Genomic DNA, 13,883 nt, shown 5'->3' with positions numbered 1-13,883 from the left:
AGCATTACTTTCAGTGTAAAAAACAGCATCTGAAGTCAAAAAAGTACAAATTTCAAATTGGTTTTAGATTGTTTGCTAAAAGCTTCCTTTTTAACACCTTTTCTTTATTTTAGATATTGTTTCTTTAACACATGTTGATAACCAGAGCAGCAACAAATTATTTTGATAGCTGACTAATCTATCGGTTTGTCAATTTGTTAATACCACTTTGAATTAGTATAATTGTTTTCCATTGCTACATTTTCTATGCTAATTAAATGTTTTAGATATCTTATACACACTGCTCATAACAGTAAAGGGAACACGTAAACAACACAATATAACTTCATTAAATCAAAGTTCTGTGAAATCAAACTGTCCTCTTAGGAAGCAACACTGACTGAAAATCAATTTCACATGCTGTTGTGCAAATGGAATATACAAGAGGGGGAAATTATTGGCAATTAGCAAGACACTCGATAAAGGAGTGGTTCTGCAGGTGAGGACCACAGACTGATGTTTTGGTCACTTCTGAATGGTGGTGGTGTGTTCACACTCGTGGTAGCAGGAGGCGGACTCTACAATCCACACAAGTGGCTCCGGTAGTGCAGCTCTCATCCAGGATGGCACATCAATGGCAAGAAGGTTTGCTGTGTCTGTCTGCGTATGTAGCAAGTTGATTTTATTATTATTATAGATGAACATTCTCAAAACTTTCAGTGGAACATTTTATTTTTACTGTTACTACTTTTATACTAATTTTCTTATTTTTGTTACCAGGTTGATAGTTCCTAATGTTGCTTGTTGCGAGGGGGCCGGTAATTAGTGTGACACACCTCTTGTCCATGTGCGTAGCTGCGTTTCACTGCTACAGTTGAACCGTCTGTGCTTGGAGCTTTCCACGATTTCCCTGTGAGTCAAGCTAGCAGTTATGAAATTAAATTTAGTTGCTAAAAAGGTGCAGAAATTTAAGATTATTACAGCTGTTTTTGTAAGGTCTGTGTTTGATTTTGTTCCATTAGTGTGTTAGTCTCAGTATCCACGTTTTTTTCTCTGCTAGCTTGGGAAGATTTCTGCGTTGGGAGCTGTAGCCGCCGTGTCCACTGATTTGTGCCTTTCGTTGCTGTTTTAAAGGTTTGTTTTTTGTCATTCATGATAAAAATAATGTCTGGTACTGTACTCCATTGATGCTATTTTATTTTGTCTTTTTTGTGTGAAATTGGTATAATCAGTCTGGAACTGAGCTGAGCCAAATTACATTATTTTAATTTTATTCTGTGCATATTAATTTGGATTTTCATCCAATTTTTATTTTTATATGAGCCGTCTGCCGTGTGGGAAGACTTGTGTTGGGAACTGGAGCCGCTGTCCACTGATCTGTGCCTTTCGTTGCTGTTTTAAAGGTGCATTAAAAGTGCAGTGACCAGACTTCTGCCTATCTTTCTGTGTGCCATTCTGGCGGCCATTTGGAACCTGTAGTGTCCAGAGACTCGAGGCATGCTACCAGGAGACGTGGAGGAGAGCAGCAACCCAGCAGCAGGAATCTCCACCTTTGTGCAAGGAGGCGCATATGGAGCACTGCCAGAACCCTGCAAAATGACCTGCAGCCGGCCACAAATATGCATGTGTCTGCACAAACTGTTAGAAACTGACTCCATGAGGATGGTATGAGGGCCCGATGTCCACAGATGGTGGTTGTGCTCACAACCCAACACCGTGCAGGACGCTTGGCATTTGTCAGAGAACACCAGGATTGGCAAATTCACCACTGGCTGCCCTGTGCTCTTCACAGATGAAAACTGGTTCACACTTGGCATGTGATAGACGTGACAGTCTGGAGATACCGTGGAGAGCGATCTGCTGCCTGCAACATCCTTCAACATGACAGATTTGGCAATGGGTCAGTGTTACAACCCAGCTCGTTGAGCTAAAACAAAAAAATATTGAGACGTGGACTTCAACAATAATTAGGCTTCTTATTGAGCACCAAACATGAAATAAAACAAAAAAACTAATGCAAATAGCATGCGGCCCCTGTGGCTGATGGTGTCGCCAGAAGCAGGTGAGCAGGGGAGTCCTGCAAAAAAAAAAAGAAAGCAAAGTCAGGGTGGGCATTATAAGTTGGGCAAGAGCCAGCCTGAAAAGCAGAGCTGGGTGGAGAAGTGAGCTCAGCCCCAAGTGAGCTTCAACTCAACTCCACCAGCCCCCTTCCCTCTTTCAATAGCCTGCTTTAGCCAGGAGACGCTGGGCCCTAGTAGATCCTGGATGCAGCTACTTCCGGGGTTCCTCAGGATAAAGAACAATAAAAAGACAGATCCCTTCATGTAAAGTGGAGGGGGACGCACCATCTAGTGCAGGGGTGTCAAACTCCAGTCCTCAAGGGCCTCTGTTCTGCAGTTTTTAGATGTGCCACAGGTACGAAACGCTGGAATTAAATGACTTAATTACCTCCTGGTGTAGATAAGTCCTCCAGAGTCTTGCTGAGGACCTAATTATTCTATTCAGCTGTGGTGCAGCAGAGGCACATCTAAAAGTTGCAGAGTTGCAGGGCAGTGGCCCTCCAGGACTGGAGTTTGACACCTGCGATTTAGAGCAGTGTTTCCCAACCCTATTCCTCAAGGCACACTGCCCTGCATGTTTTAGGTATTTCCTTGCTTCAGTCCAGCTGATTTCAATCAATGACTAACAGGTGTTTGCTGAACTGCAATCAGTTGAATTAGGCACATTAGAGCAGGGATACCTCTAAAGCATGTAGGACAGTGTGCCTTGAGGACCAGGGTTGGGAAACACTGATCTAGAGTGACAGTAAATGCCTTCAGAAAGGTCTGTGTCCTCTTCAGATCCTCGCCTGCACCTTTTGTGTCTCTGGGCGTTGTCCGTGGAGCCTGCCAGAATTTCCAGGTGGCAGCACACCTCTGCCACCTGCTGCATACTCAGGTGGATCTCGGCTGCAACCTTAGACAGTCCCAGGTACGATTGGAGCAGAGTTGCCACATCCTCCGTCAAAAGAGCCGGTTCCCGGCCCACGATCTTCAGCAGGTCTTGGTTGCTGACTGTTGGCAGATGGTAGTGTTTGTGCAGTTGGCTCAGCTCCATGTGGGTGCTCTTGATGCCTGATCAGGTGATAAAAAAAGAAGTGGTCTGGGACATCCCTGTCCTGCAGATGTTCAGCCCAAAGGAGGCAGCCAGCTTTCCTGTTGCTTTTGCTCAGTGGACCACGATCACGTAGCCGCCATAACGGCTTCGTTTCACCCACTCTTTGGCCATCAGAGTGGGTGGCACCGTTCTGCCACCGTTAGCCTCTTACCTCGCAGTAATAATGAAATCTGGTTTTCTCCTCCTCAGTCACATGCAGGCTGTCCTCCAGGTTTTTGTTGATGCGCTTCACGCATTAACTTTGGCAACCTGTAGCTTCTGCACATACTTTGCCACCTTTTCATTTTTCCTAGTAAAGACTGCTGTCATCTGAGCAGCACCTGGAACCAGGAAGTTAAGCCATCAGCACGTTTGCCATCTCTTGCTTGGTGTTTGCCATTTTTAATTTCCCTTTCAAGTGGGCCTTGTAGCTCTGGAGAAGGGGTCATGAGAGGTTGCCTTCTTGTACAAACCCATCTCCTTTATGAACTTTCGGGCCCCTTCTGACTCCTGGAGCTCTGTGTCCTTGCAGATCACTCCTCCTCCTTGCTTCCTGACAGGGACGACCCCTCCTGCACAGCGGTGGCTTCTGGCTCCTCTGCAGTGGAGGAGCAGGCAGCTTTGTCGGCAACTGCTGCTGCCCTCCTCAATCAACAGCTCATCCTTGTTCGGTGGGTTCAGAACAATGAACTCGTCCCACTGGACTCGTTTGAGAATCCAGTACCTGCTGGTAGGATCTGGGCACCACCTGCAGCGCTGACGGTAATCCCACCAACGGCCTTTCAGAGTTCACCTTTTCATTGAGTGCTTGCCTTTCACAAGCTTCTCCTTTATGGCTGCCTTGGGCTTGCCTGCAATGCACTGCATGGCCAGATGAGTGGTGATGGACTTTTGTGGCTTCTGGCATAACGGGCAACACACCACACAGCGTTCGGCTCTTTTGTCTGGTCCAGACATGGTGTGTGGCTCCGATGTCTACCATGTGGAAGAGAAAAATCCCGTCAGGAACCAAAACAATGGGGCATTTACAATCAAACTCAAATGTTTTGGAGAGCCAAGTTGATCGATATTGCAGGGCAAAGTCCATCTCTTGCTGGACAATCAATCACCTGGCTGTGAAGCGCCATCTTCAGAATGGGGTCTCATCATTTGAACCAGTTTGCACTCAAATGGTTTGTCGGTTAAATTTTGTTTGAACTTTTCCCTTTGTTTACATGTTTGAGCTTGACCTGCTTGTGGGTGGGAATCGCCCTCTGATCACGTCAGTTTTCACGTTTTGTTTCGGTGCGTTTCTTTTGGTTTGAATACGGAAGCATACATGGTTTGGGACTATTTTGTGGTTGGGTGGTGTGATGTCTGTGGAGCAGCTTTTTGTCCCTCAACATAATCAAGGTGAGTGAAGTGTTGATCGTGTGCACCTGTTTGCAGATTTGGTCCCCGGTAGGCATAGAGGTGTTGCTCCTTTGGGCTTCATCTTGTTGTTTTTGTAGTGTTGCTTGGAGGTGGTTGGTGTTGACTGTGCTTGGACAGTTATCTGACACCTATCTGATGGACTTATATCTTATGTGGGGCGGTCTGTATAGATTACCTTACTTGCCTGCTGGTTTAATGTGCATAACAACCCAGCCCAAAGGGTGTGAAGACAAGGTTGCTGGGAAATTTTGGCTGGGCAGGTCAGATAGCGGGGTACTCAACGCAGATCCTAACTGATTATTGTTGTGGTGTTTGTCAGGAGCAGACATGACTTCTCTTTCTGAATTTTTTTTAATTTTCCCTCAAAGGAGTTTTTGGATGATTGCAAGAAAGCACATTTGTTTGAAATTGGTAAGCACTATGGTGTAGACGTAGCTGGCCGCTGTTCTAAAGAGAGCTTGAAGGCTATTTTTCACTTTAATTGAAAAAGACGTTTTGCTGTGACCAGTTAGTGAACATAGTGCGTCTAAACCCATAGTTTTAGCCCACCTGTTCCCCAGACCTGAATCCGATTGAGCACATCTGGGACATCATGTCTCGCTCCATCCACCAACGTCACGTTGCACCACAGACTGTCCAGGAGGTGGCGGATGCTGTAGTCCTGGTCTGGGAGGAGATCCCTCAGGAGACCATCCACCACCTCCTCTTCCTCAAGTGTGCTAGTATGTTTGTTTGCATTAGAAACTAGACAAAATCTTTGTTTTTGCATTTTAGGCACTTTCTTATGCTGCATTGCTTTAATTCTCAGTGGATTAGATTCAACAGGTGTTGAAAACATTCTTCAGATTTTGGTCCATACTTAACAGGAACATCACTGCTTAGTTTATATTACTTTTAACCCAGAAAAGGATTTAGCTCTTCTTTTTGTCGTTCCTATGGTTTATTTTGTTTATTTTTAAATTAATGTAACACACTTTGAATTGTCTTGTTGCTGAAAATGTGCTATATAAATAAAATAAACTTGCCTTACCTTACTGACATGACAGTTGCTACAGGTTTTTCAATTACAGCCCCATGATATAAATCTGCTTTTCCACCACATCCTGAAGGTGGTTTAGAAAACGGTTAAATATCACCTTAACTATGTTAAAAGGTGCATTAATCAGCTGCATTACATAGTCTCACCATTAATAAAATTAACTAATGCAATGCCATGTATGTGTTGTGACTTGAAGCCTCATCTGATACTTGGGATCTGATTCAACATCCCTCATTCTGAATCCATTGAACTGCTGCCACTTTATAGCTGAACTCTGTTTTTGTTCATTTGCAGTTAAATGTGTATTTAGTAAAGTGGCCGATGAGTTTCAATTCCCTGTGGCAAATTAGATTGCATTGTCAAATGTTAATTATGAAAATAGTTATTTCTCTTAGGTTGGCTCCAATTTCAAATTAGAAATACTGAAAACAAGCCAATAATGTTCTTTTAAACACTTTATAGTTTCTAATTTTTGTGTTTAAGTAAAAAACAAATCCATGCTTGACTTGCCTTTCTCAAGTCAAGGTTTGGGAACTATTTGTCAAATGAATATATTGATAAATTTATATGACGGCACTACATTGAGTTTATTTGCAACAGTTTGAATGTCTGAGTCTCATGTTTGAGTGAAGATGTGAAGGTTGGACCATGACGGCACAGAACCTGAAACAAGTGATGGCAAAGATAAAAACAGTCTTTAGAACCTGATGCACTCAGCCAGATTGGGTGGGTTTCTGCCCAACTGGGTTTCCTTTGAACACCTTTGGCAGAAAAAACCCCACCTGGTCGTTAAAATTTGGGCTGCTTGTTTTTAAAAGTATTCATTGGAAAATGTGTCATTGTGTGGCAGAAAAGCAAAGGAACATGTACATTAAAAAAATGTCATGTCCTTACGCTCATTCTTTTATTTTGAAATGTTTAGACATCAAAGGTTGGGTAGTCATTGGTTAATGAAGTGTCACTATGTGGTGGTATTATAAAATGGAAAATCCTAGTGCAACTTTATAATTTAAAAGGACATACTGACATAAAAACTCAAGTTTCTTAGTGTTCAAAGAGTCGGGTCCCAATGGGATAAGAAACAGACAGAAACACAGTGACTTGACGATTACAATGTGTATCACTTATCACGTCTCTAAATGCAGTCGATGACCTGTAGGATAAATAACAGAAGCCCTAAAAATAAAACCGTTACTTCATCAGAAATTGGTAGGCTCTATTAACATTGTTGGGTTAGATGGTCAGATGGTTTGTAGCACTGTTGCCTAGTAACAAGAAGTTCTTGGGTTCCCAAAGTCCAAAAACTATTAGTGACTATTAGGGTGCATTCACACTGCAGCCTGAAGTGACCCAATTCAAAATATTTCAAAAATATTTCTTTTTGTAAAATCTTGTTTTCTTCCTCCAAAGAATGCCGTTTTGAAATATCTTCCAGGATTACGACTAGATTTGCTTTTATATTTTTAATAAAACACAATACTTTAATAATCAAAAGGATAGTTGTGTTTGAGAGTCCATAAAAATGGCAGACGTCTGGGAGTACATGGATTATTCTGTTGAATGCCGTATTCAGTACAAACTATGTTGGGGTGTTCACCTTAACTTTATAGGTGACCTATTATGCTTCCTTAATCAGGATATGCCTATGGTCTACAAAACACATTCATTACATTTTTGCTGAAAGTTATTCTTAGATAATATTTTTTGTTAGGTAACGGGGCAGTGCCTGCTGATTTGTGATGTTAACATTCAGGAGTTTTTGTTTTGTTTTTTTAAATGCTGCCTGCTGAATGTGATTTAATTGGGAAGTTTGTGAAACGGCTCCAGACACCTAAAAAAACTTAAATTTAATGGCAAAAATGTCTGAGTATTCTTTCACTTGGGCTGTTTTTAGTAACGGTAGCGACCCAAATGGAAGTACAAAAAGTGAATTTTGTACAATGTGTCTTTTTAAAAAGAATACTAACATGATTAATAACTCGGGAAGTGTGACTAAAACATTTTTAGTTGTGAAAACGTTTCTTCTACAGTAGTTGTTTCTCCAAGTTAATGTTGCTTTGACTGGGACACATTAGCACGCGTGGCCTTGGTCATCGAGGAACTGGACCGCCATCTTGTCCGAATGTGACCGAGCGCCGAGGGCAGAACGTGTCACCCAGCCGGCGTCAGCTGGGCTCGTTCAAGGTTACTCTTTGATTTAATGGTGATGCATTTTTTAAAACCACATCATTCCTCCCTCTTGCCACTGCGCCTAGTCAATCTCTGTCACCAACACTGGCTGTGCATCTCACCTTTAGCAGTGGAAGCACCAGCAGAGGTTGTTTAAGATATAAATCAACGGCAAACGAAGCGTCAGCGCCGACACCAGCCGGCCCTGATTGTTTTACCTGGCGACCTGTTTGAAAGGCAGGACGGTGAAGGAAAACTGTTCTATATATTTAGGCTATGACAAGGAAAGGTGCCCTACTCATCATGTGGACAGCTCCTTGGATGGGCTCTTAAAACGAATACAGGCTGCAAAGCCTTGAAGTTTTGATGCACAACCAGATGCTGTGGCGATTAAGCGTCGTACCTTGGAAATTTGTATTTTTTGTGATTTTTCTTTTTTTCCTTTTCCCACTTCCTCTCAGGGTATGTAAATGATGGAGAAAATGATCTGTTTGTTCTTTTATCACTTCTTCGGTTAATATAAATAGCATCACCTAGCTCTGTACTTCAGTGTTATTCCTGACAGGATGATAATCAGCAATCATCATCCTGTCCTGCTTTTGTTTCAGCAAACCTGCCCTGACAGTGTGCAGTCGTAAAAATAGATTTTCAACCAGTTGCACTTTTCATCAAAGGTGTAGCTGCTTGTGAAGCGGCCTAATTGTTGGGGCTTATCGCCCGCCACACGTATACGTTCAGGTGATCAGAGGCGCGTTTAAGGCTTTTTCTTCTCGTATCTGAACTGTGATCCGAGTTATTCAGGTGGGAGAACATCAGCCTTTTGTGTGGCGTGGCAGCCTGTTGTGGATGAAGTAATAAGAGGATAGAAATGGCCCACATTCATGAGCCGCGTAATCCTCTTACATCTTGTGTCATTTTGAAAAGCAAACACATCTTTGCCATCAATACCTTGGTGTCTGGTTTCATAACCTCCATCCCACCAAAAATATGACAAAAACTTTAGCTTGCTATCAGTACGTGGGACAATATATGGATCTCTGAATAATTGTGACCAACTGATGAAGCAATAATCTTTTTAGGTAGTTTCTGTCTTTTTATGTAATATTTCTGTGTGCTAATTTAATAAAATCAGCCTCTGGATTTATTTCTTGAAGATTTTTAAATATGTTCTCTGACTGAGAGTAACATCAATAAGTAAAATGATGCTCTTATATTCCTCTTTTGTTCTAAGAATCTAATTATGATTTGAATCAATGTTTAATCCAAGTTTTCTTATTTGAAGTAAGGAAAGAAACTCTAGATTTAGAGTTATTCTTATTTCTTTTATAGCATTTTAATAAGCTACTTGACTTGGGCAAAGACAGTCAATAAGAAGTTGACTGATCATTTTTAACTTGAGGTAATTTCTCCAAGTTAGAATTTCTACTGCTTATTAATATCTTCTATGTTTATCCATAATCCAAACCATTAAGACATTGAATCAAGTGCATATAGCAGGGGTGGGCAACTCCAGGCCTGGAGGGCCGGTCTCATGCAACTTATAGATGCGTCTCTACTTCAACACACCTGAGTCAAATAATGAGGTCATTAGAAAGGACGCTGGACAACCTGACTGCAGTGAGGAGGTGATTCAGCTGTTGGTTTCAAGTGTGTTGGACCAGGGAGACAAAGAGTTACAGGACACGGGCCCACCAGGACCAGGATTGCCCACCCCTGGCATATAGCCCTGTCTCAGATTTGTTAAAACTAAACAAAACAAACAAAAAAAAAACAATAAAAGAAAAACATGTTACTGGTCCCCAAAACTTAAACTCAACCATTCTGGGGCTTAATGGGATGAAAGTAAAACTTTTGGACGGTGTGATACCTGTTTACATTGTGCAAAGTGATACTTTCAGTTTGCAAGTGACGTCACGCTCACCGGAGCTCCGCCCACTCCGTCATTAAGGACGTCAAAGCAACCAATGCTCTCCTTTAAAGCTAGTCTAAAAAAGATTTCTGTAATCCAGATTTCACTTTTAAAATGGTCATAGGGTGCTGCGCGGTCGGCTGCACTAACAATGATAGAAACCAAATTTAGAATTTTATTACGTAACTTTTAATGAGGAAAGATGGCGGCGATGGATAGCAGCTGTCAATCATAAAGATTAACGGTAGTGAATCGCAAGTCCGCGGATTTGCAGTGAACAGTTTTTACAAGGCAAGACTAACGTTGAAAAACTTTATAAGTATGATTAGAAACATATCAAATATCTCATTACGGAGAAGGTCATGTAGCCTAGCATGTATGGAAAGAACTGGTTAGCATCTCGTCTTTTGTACGTTTTTAATGTTGCTCCGATGTAAGAATCACCTGCTGTTTATCACACCTGTGGTGTGGATTCAGGTAAAGTCGGTAATTTAATCAACACGTCAGGAGGGAGGAGGTATGGGTCGGTTTCTAAGCTAGCCGTTTCCAACTGTTGTAAATACGGCCGTCTGTGAGCCCGTCCAGCCAGCTGTGTTACATCCACAGACAAATTAGCTCCACTCCAACAGCGGAGTAAACTGGCAAAAACAACTTGGGGAAACTATTTCAGCCGTTCTGTTCAATCCTCCCGTCCCTCACTTCCGATGTCCGTCATGGCGCCTGGAATGATTAAGTGACGCAGCTGCAAAGGGTCAGTCATGTTGAAGGATTTATTGTAGAGTAGTAAAGAGCATAGCTGATGTCTAGGTACAGGTATATTCCATCTCACCTCAAGAAACACTGAGAAAAGTTCCTCTTCATTTGCATTCAGAGACATGAAAAACACTTCACAGCTGTAGTTAATGATGGCACCAATTTAATCTGACTTTGCAGCTAGACCAAGTCGTTCATCAGACCTCCTTAGCAGCATTGTAATGACTTTTTAAAATGTTTTTTTATTTTTTTTACTTTGTGAGGAGAAGGCAATGTTGGGAGAAAAGACGACATTATTTTCTTCTTGATGTTCAATTTATGCTCTCATGTTTGTTTCATGAGCATAAAAGAATATCAATAATTTTGAAAATATGATTAAATGCAGTTACTGTGTGCAGTTTAAATTACACTTAAAATGTTAATGGTGTCATTTCAAAATTAGATTTTCAAGAGTAGTACTGGTGTTTTTGACCATACGGTTACCTAAGAAAGAAGTAATAGAATTTGATTGCAATATTTTGTTACTATTGTGATAATGATAAAATGATTTTAAACTCCACTCCTTTTCTATACTTATTTTTAGGAATAATTTCCAGACGCTTAAAGATGCTGCCTGAGTTGTGCAGTTCCACAGTAAGTAAATAATTCCTGAACAGTGATTAAAAAATACACATTATTTCACATGTAACATGGAAAAAATAACTTATAAGTAAAATAAACTGCCAGTGGAACTAGTACTTTTTCATCAATATTAAGGAAATGATTGACTCAAAACAAGCTCCTATATCTTGCTGAAAATTTACTCGCAAGTTAGTTTTGTCTTAGTTCAATATACTTGCAGTAGAAACTAGACCACAAATACTTGGTAAGATTTTGTGCTTTTGCAGTGGATGCAACATTTCTGATAGATTCCTTCTTTCATTATGGTGGCTTTTTGCAAAAATAAATAATTTTGGTAAGTGTAACTGACCTAAAACAAAAGTCTGGTCTGATTTAGACATTTAGGGAAAAAGATTTGCCTTTTTATTTGTAACTATGTAATGTGATCCCTGCCACAATCTCATCCCAGTAAACTCACATCCCTCAACAGTTTTGAAAAGATGCTACACCACTGAAAGTTTTATTTTGGGGCAAAAGTGGCTCTATGAACTGTAAAGGTCGCTGACCCCTGATCTGAAAAATGGACACAACTGTGCTAATCTACAATATTACCACAAAATAACAACTATCAGGATTTACTCTAGAATTTCCTATATTCTGCTTTTTAAAGTCACTCTACAGGTTCTGGATGAGAAGTTTTGATTTGATTTTCCGGGGCTTTGACCGCATGTGGCAGGCTTAACAGGATGTTGCATTTCTAACTGTTGCATTTGTTGCATTGTTGTAATTCTGTAACATCAGCAAACTGAGAATTTAAGCCTCTTTGGCATTCACCTTCATTTCCAGAGAGTCTAGAGCTTTCCTGACTTCCCTCGTGCTCGAGTGTGAAAATCCTCACAGAACGTGAAGAAAGGGCTTCAGCAGCTTGGTAAAAATGTGAAAATTACTTCACATATTGTGGTGAAAGGAAGAGGCTTGGAGACATTTGGTGTTGGAAGCAGAGAACTGTCTGAAAGACGCTTGAAAGCAGCGTAATTTCTGTCTGATTCATGATGGGTTGAGTGGCATTAAATCATAGATGTGCTAACAGCGAAATGGGAGAATTAGATGGAGGCTGCTGTCTGCTATTATCCTGCGCTGTAAAAATTGACAGCGCTAACATCCGCAAGAGAAATTAGCTCTGGAAACACAGGTGCCCTGCATTTCAGACTGCAGGTTCTGCTGTCCAAAATATTTTGAATTTCTGCACCTTACCTAAGAAAACCCGGCACAACACATGGAAAATAAGCGGCGGGGAAGAACTAAATAGAGCGTGAACTTAATTTCATATTGCCACAATTCATTCGATTCATATGGGCTTAATAGTATTGTTCATTTTCCTGCATATTTAGGGTGAAGTGTTCGCACCTGGTTATGTCTGGGGGGCATTAAGTCTGACTAATGAAATGACTCTATCCTCTGCGGCGTTTTAATCTATTCACTGGGAAAGTAATTGACAAGCTCGCAGTGTGTGCATTAGGATAGCTCCAGCTCCAAAGGACAGCTGTCACTAAAGCAATTAAAATGACAAAGGTTAATTAATTCTCTCCAGTTTTTTACCTGATATGAGACAGTCACAATGAGTGAGTTTTCATTTTCAGACGAGTAATAGTGTTTTGAGGAGAGTAATTTATTTGCGATTTAAAAGCAGCAGCAGCCGTTGTCTGATGGAGCCCTTAATATGTCAATACCTCACGCAAAACCGAGCCCCCAGGACAGCTTTCAGCACCAGATTTGAAATGAAGTCTGCGGCAGGACATGATCTGAAATGACAATTTGTTGTTTTCTTTTCCAAAAGCAAGTTACTTTTTTTTTTTTTTCTTTCTGTGGCAGCAAGCAAGACGGAAAATGTGATTTGTTTATAAATGAGGCGTGGATTTTCACACTTAAACATTTCATCTGAACAAACATCCGTAAGTGGAAAAATTAAGCCCTTTTTTTAGCGTTGGAGTTTGGAGGTCGCGTGGAAGCAAAGCAAGACACAAATAATTACCGCACCAAGCACCTCTGACACCGCGAGAGCAGAACCCAAGAACTTTCTAATCCACCTAAATGTCAAAGCAATGTTCGCAGCCCTCCCTCCATGTGAATCTCCGAAGGCTGCCAAAAGGCCAGTGGTTAGTCATCTGTTTACTCCTGCAGCTGCTGGGTGTCATTGGGACTCTGAAGGAGAAATCCCATGATTCTCTCTGCCATTTCTGACAGCTCCCACCCAGACCACATTAATCAGGGATTGTGGGCAAGCTAGGGGTTAGACGGCAGGCATGGATGGCTCCGGCCCAGGACAACTGAACCGAGGGATCTGGGCCCAAAGATAACCGAGACATCCAAACACTGCCGTGATTAATTTATACTGAAAATAAACTGCTTTGTTCCCCCCGACAACGGCTGAAATCAAGCTCTGAAATTAAACTCAATTTCTACAAAATTACACTGCAAAATCTTACCAAGCATTTCTAGTGCAAATATCTTAGCACACTTAGTAAAACAAAACTAGCTCACAAGTAACTTTTCAACAAGATGTAGGAACTTGTTTAAGTACTCAATTCCTTAATATAGATGGAAATGTACTAGTTGAAGTGGTGCAACTCTCGAGTATAATTGTTGGGTTCTAACAATAATTAGTACCCAGCTAGCATTATTGGTTATTATAGCAACAAGCATTATAGTCCCCAGTCTGCTTCGCATTAATATGTGTGTATCTATAGATAAATACTCTGCCAAACAAACTAGAGTTTGATTAAAGTGGACCAAACGGAGCTGGTGTGAATGCGGCATCAGAATCATTAGACAGCATTACAGGGTTTTAGGTCTTCATGAGGCTTTTACCGATGAGATATTTGACAC

The sequence above is a fragment of the Poecilia mexicana genome, unplaced genomic scaffold (assembly GCF_051168715.1).
Source record: "Poecilia mexicana isolate PSO_F unplaced genomic scaffold, ASM5116871v1 scaffold_16, whole genome shotgun sequence".
Classification (NCBI taxonomy): Eukaryota; Metazoa; Chordata; class Actinopteri; order Cyprinodontiformes; family Poeciliidae; genus Poecilia; species Poecilia mexicana.
The sequence above is the reverse complement of the archived record's forward strand: the minus strand, read 5'-3'. Positions refer to the sequence as shown.